Here is a 6,000-nt window from a genome sequence, read left to right on the forward strand (position 1 = left end):
TAATAATGACTGCTAATGTAATGCAAATCACACATCAGTTGTGATATTCTGCCTTTACGGACCTTTACTGACCCATACTGTGCTTCAAAAATTCAAGAAACTGTCATGCATCTCTTACACTGTGATAGAAAACGTGGTGGTACAAGGAAAGTTTAGTGCTGACACATTTCAACAAAATCTCAGAATGGAATGCTAAGTCCAGTTGGGTCAGTGTGCTAACTAAACAACATGACAACTGCATAACCGGAACCTGAGGCTTCTTCAGAGGCTTTTGAGGGAGGACATGAGGTTTTGATTACGATTATAAACGTTTCACTTGTCAACCACACGGCCCTTTGTCATTGTTCCACATTTCCTGGAAACCACAGAATAGTCTTTTGATGATCTGTGGTGAAACTATCACCATTAACCCTTGTTTCGGGCACTGGCTCCTTTTCTAATGTATCATAAACACAGAACTGGGTCATTCATGATGCAGGAAGTACCTTGTTGCAGACATATATCCTGTTTAAAAAAATGATAATAGCATGACCTCAAATTTCCTCTGCAGGGATCTATTCAGATACTCTGCAATAAATACACACACATATTCCAAGGCTCTTTCAAGTGGAAGAGTGGCAGGGACAGCCACAGAACACAGCTTACAAACAACAGTGAACCCCAGCGGAAGTAACATATGAGGACCATTGGGTTCACATCAAAACCCCACTGCTGGTAGACGAGTCTGACTGGAAATACACCCACAAAGAACCATCCGTTCCACACTCCCAGATCCTGAAGTTTATTTTTTCTCCTTTTTAGCACAGTATGTACTGCAGAGCCTTTAGTTCCTGTTCCTATGAGTTTTGATTGATTTCTTTGAGCTTTTAGTGAACCTTACCAGATAATGCTGAAGTGTGTTGGGGTTATATAATCAAATAACCCATACCAAATGTTAGCTCAGCAAATCCGAGCCCTGATGAACGTGTAAGGAGATTGATTTCTTGTGTAAGCTGCAAGTAAGATTAGCGAAAGGAAAGCTGGGCCTAGGGGAGTGATCAAGACTCTTCAAGGACGAAAAAGACTGACAGGAACAAATTGAAGAAACCAAGAACATCTGGAAGCTGAGCTCTACTTTAACTCTTATGTTTCAGCCCACTCTGGTATTCTTTGTGTGAGATCTATTAGCGATTATCCGATCAATAGTAATGATGATTATCGTCTTCATATTTTCAGGGTCGCAGTGAGTCCAGAGCCTAGCCGGAATCACTGGACACAAGCCAGTCCATCACAGGGAATGACACACACACAAACCCAGTCACACCTACACAATTATAAGCACTTTTACACAGTCAGTCCACCTACCTACATGTTTTTGGACTTTGGAGAAATACAAAGAGCCAGGAGGAGAAACCAAGCTGGGGACTGAACCCACTACCCCAGGACCCTGCAGTGCAGCCATGCCACCCATTATTAACATCTTTCCCATTTTAACTCTAGTTAGTAACTCTCAGCCCATTGGTTATGTCTCTTTCGTTTACACAATGATACCAACACGGGATGGTAAAGGCTAGCAAGAGCTCTGGAGAGCTTCACATGCTTGGAGAAGAATGCTGTTGTTAAGCCTTAAAGGGATTTGTACATTGTTCTACAACCCTTGGCCCACCTGCAATAAAATGGATGTGTGGGTGAAGCAGGAATAAGTCTGAATTGTTTTCACACTTGGACAGAACAGGTTCCGTACACCTTGTGTGACTTAACAGTAAAAATAAAGAGACCCACTCGTGTACCCACTCACTCACCCATCGCTACATCAGCCCTGTGCTCCACAGTTGCTTGTGTGACTCCACTTGCCCTTTACTTCTTATCAGCTACAATGAAGAACAATGGAGTCCTTTCAGCCTCCACCCCCCCCAGCTCCCGTCTCCGTGCCAGGAATGCTGATTTCCGACCGCAGTGTCTGGGAGTGTGCCTGGAAGGAGATATTTGGAGAAGGAGGAGATGCTTTTAGGACGGCTGGACTCCTTCATTGTTCTCAGAGGAGAACACTCAGTGAGGGAGCCATGGTCGCTGCTGGGCCTCGACCCCTCCGCGCCAGAGTCCTTCATCTGCACAGCATTCTTGAGGAGATTTCAAATGTTTTTATTTCTCCTGCAGACGTTTGGCCAATTTTCCTCAATTAGACACACAAAGGTTTCATTGAGCTGATACAGGGTTCCTTGGGCATGCTAGCCCTTCTGCTTTTCAACTGCAGCAGGATGATGAGGGAATAATGTTGTGTTTTGTTGTTCATCGATGTATCATTTGAAATAAGATATGCCCAGGGATAAGACGGGTGCTGAAAATAATGTGTGTTTATGTCCAGAGGTAAGTTGGTTTTTGTATGTCAAGCTAATTGTTTGGAAAGAGGAATTAACCTCATGGCCATATCCAGTGGTGGTTTGCCAAAAAATCCCAACTTAATTAAAACGTTGAGATAATGTAGGAATCTGATATGAGCTGAGTACAGTCAATGATATTCAAAAACCAAAGCTGAAAACTTGAACCTGAAACCAATGTAAGTTGCAAAATTTTATATATATAAATATTTAACACATTAACATTTGTGTGATACTCTTAGCTGTATATTCTTACATTCTTTTGCTGTTTGTTAAATTAATTAATTAATTAATACTGAATAAATATTGCTTGCAATAAATAAATAAATAAATAAATAAATAAATACTGGAACATGTATCATAAAACCATAGAGATACACTTTTTCAGTTTGGACGTAATTGCTACAAGCTGAGCCAGGGCTCAAACCCTCAGCTGTAGAAGCAGGTTGGGAGTGGTGACAAGAACCTAAGATGTGAGTCCATGTGAGTCCAAGTCTGAACCCACAAACCAAGGCCATTCTTTGAGAATGTGCAATAAAGGTAAATGGTGTGGTGAGGATGCCAGGGCAGTGAGGGTAAGAGCATGGATAGATTACTGACTAAGCCATATTCGAGTGGGATTAGTTTTACCAGAGGAGGTTCTGTAATGTAATTTGTAAAGGATTTGTCAGGGCCAACTTCAGTGGATAAAGTATCTGTATAATTTCCCCAAATGACCGCAGATAGCCTTGACTGAAATGTATTAGCTTGGACATACACAAGTCTTGAATCACAGGCATCAGCTCATGCTGGATTAAAATCAGGGCACTTGTCATTTTTACTTATTCAACATCATCAGGAAAAATAGATTTAGCTTGGATCAGTAACTCCGCCCATTTAGAGTTTGAGCAAATTTGCATAATATGCAAAATCAAAGAAAATTTGGAGCAGGAACTAGTCCCCGGACAATTGCCCAATATGGACATATGTGTTATCAGTAGAATCCTAATTTCATAACTGCATGACCTCCAGACTCCGCCCAAAAATAGGGGTGGAGCTTGCGTTCCTAAAATTAGACAAATGCAGCTATAACTCACAAACGCTTACAAAACTTCATGTGGTTGATCCCTATGGGAGCTGGATGATATGATTACATTATGGTGCAACTTCAAGCTTAGGGTTTGCTATAACAAATCAAAAATTCTTATGCAACACAGGATTGTCCAAATGACATGACAATTGGTATGCAGGTATTGAGCGATATCTTGAATCAGATTCTATGTCATATTCGAAAGAACATCCGCCATTGGCCAATCAATTTTCAGAAGTTGTTTGACAACCTTAAGAAGGTCCGATCATCATGAAACATGAATGGTATTTCCATGGGGGCACTTCCTAAGTACTTTAACAAAAACAAAATTGTTACTATAGCCACTAGGGGCTACAATTCCCATTTTCAAACAGAAAAAATGCAATATGTCAATGAAAGTTAGGCATGGGGCGGCACGGTGGCGCAGCAGGTAGTGTCGCAGTCACACAGCTCCAGGGGCCTGGAGGTTGTGGGTTTGATTCCCGCTCCGGGTGACTGCCTGTGAGGAGTTGGTGTGTTCTCCCCGTGTCTGCGTGGGTTTCCTCCGGGTGCTCAGATTTCCTCCCACAGTCCAAAAACACACGTTTGTAGGTGGATTGGTGACTCAAAATTGTCCGTATATATGTGTGTTTGTCTGTGTTGCCCTGTGAAGGACTGGCCCCCCCTCCAGGGTGTATTCCCGCCTTGCGCCCAATGATTCCAGGTAGACTCTGGACCCACCGCGACCCTGAACTGGATAAGCGGTTACAGATAATGAATGAAAGTTAGGCACTTCAACAAGCAATTTGATTCTCTATATACTCTACAAAGTGTCTCACAAGTTTGCAATTTCTTATACTGTCAAAAAATGCATAGTATTTTCTCAATTGTCAGTTGTGTGGTGACTGAGCAATGCGAACTAGTCCATAGTTTTTGATCCAGTCGATAAAAAATTGGTCTTGTTGCTATTTGCAGAGTATGTAGGTAAATAATCATCAAAATAGCTTCGACATTTGGACATGGTGTTGTTGCAATATATCAGTGAATCAAAATGAGCGGAGCTTCATACATTCTGTCAACCATAACTCAAACAAATAAAGCACAATCTAGACCAAACTTGACAGACATATGTAAGGCCTTACTGTGAAGCAGCAAATCCAATAAGACCAAATTCGACCCACAGGGGCCACAACAATAAGACACTGACTTCAAGCATGAAGAAAGCCATCTAGAAATGCAGTGGCATCACAATTTAATCATGTCATCTAATCCTCATATTTGTCATGCATGTGAAGCTTTCATAGTCACTAGTGGTTCTTTAGGTTCTGGGGCAGGACCGATGTTTTTGTTTTGCTGGGTAGGCATTAGAATGTCACATGTACATCCACAACAGGCGTGTTTTTCATACATACACAAATCCTGCACAGAGAAATTCAGAGAAAATTTATTCACCATTAGTTAGGCCTTTGATCTGTTTGGGGACTTGAAATATGTCCAGTGTTTGTACACAGCCCTGGCTTGGTAAATGAAATGAAGGAAGTGTCACAGTGTAAAAACTGGTTCAAGTGTTTCTCTCTCTCTCTCTCTCTTTCTCTCTCTCTGCATGATTGGCTGAGCCACGGCTGAGAAATGGCATCTGGAGGCATTTGGATGGTGGATAGACCCCTGAAACTTGATAAGCATGAACAAGATTAGGAGGTTGATCAATTTCTTCTCCATAAATGGGTAACATATCAACTTATTTTTGTTTTTAGAATTATATTACTTAATGAGTAATTGTCTCCAAATTCGGGAGACTGTTAACTACAAGAAAGTAAACATAAACTGAAAGTGCTACAAAATTAAACAGCCTGAGTTACAAATGAGTTTCTGTGGTAAATCAAATAGTGAATAAAAACATACAAACCAGTTAAACTTCGACCACAAATTAGATACACTAGGCTTCTTGTGTGCTGCATTTTTTTAAAGGTGGAACGGTATGTTCCACCTTAAAAAAATGCAGCACACAAGAACACAAACAGGAGGGGAGTGTGTTTTGCTATAGAACAGTACTTGTCCAGAATCATCTCTGAAGTATAATGATCTATGAAAAATCATCTATGAAGTATGATTACACTTCAAGTGAGCAGAAATGCCTAGCTGGCTTAACAATATATCATCTATAATGTATCAAACAAAACAGATAACTAAGGATGCTAATATGTAGTTTGTTCCCCTTCAGTAACAGCTTCTATTCTTCTACTGGAAATGCTTTTTATTAGATTTCAGATCATTTCTGTGAGAACTGGATGGATTTCACACACAATAGCCTTAGTAATGTCTGCTTAAAGTTGCTGAGTTCCATATTTGGTGTATAATTTTCTACAGCACCTTCCTAGACTGTGCATAGCACATCAGATTGACCCACACTCAGCCCGACCCACGCTCAGCCCCGACAGTATTCCAAGGTGAGTGTAGGAAAATGTGCTTGAATTAAATGGTGCACTTCTAGACCTCGACTCAGCTGATTCAGGAGGCTGTTTGAAGATCAAAAACAGGTTGTACATAGATCGCCAGCAGGAGGAGGGTTGCCATGTCTGTGATGTACAAGGGTAA

This window comes from Hoplias malabaricus, chromosome 9, assembly GCF_029633855.1.
Source record: "Hoplias malabaricus isolate fHopMal1 chromosome 9, fHopMal1.hap1, whole genome shotgun sequence".
Lineage (NCBI taxonomy): Eukaryota > Metazoa > Chordata > Actinopteri > Characiformes > Erythrinidae > Hoplias > Hoplias malabaricus.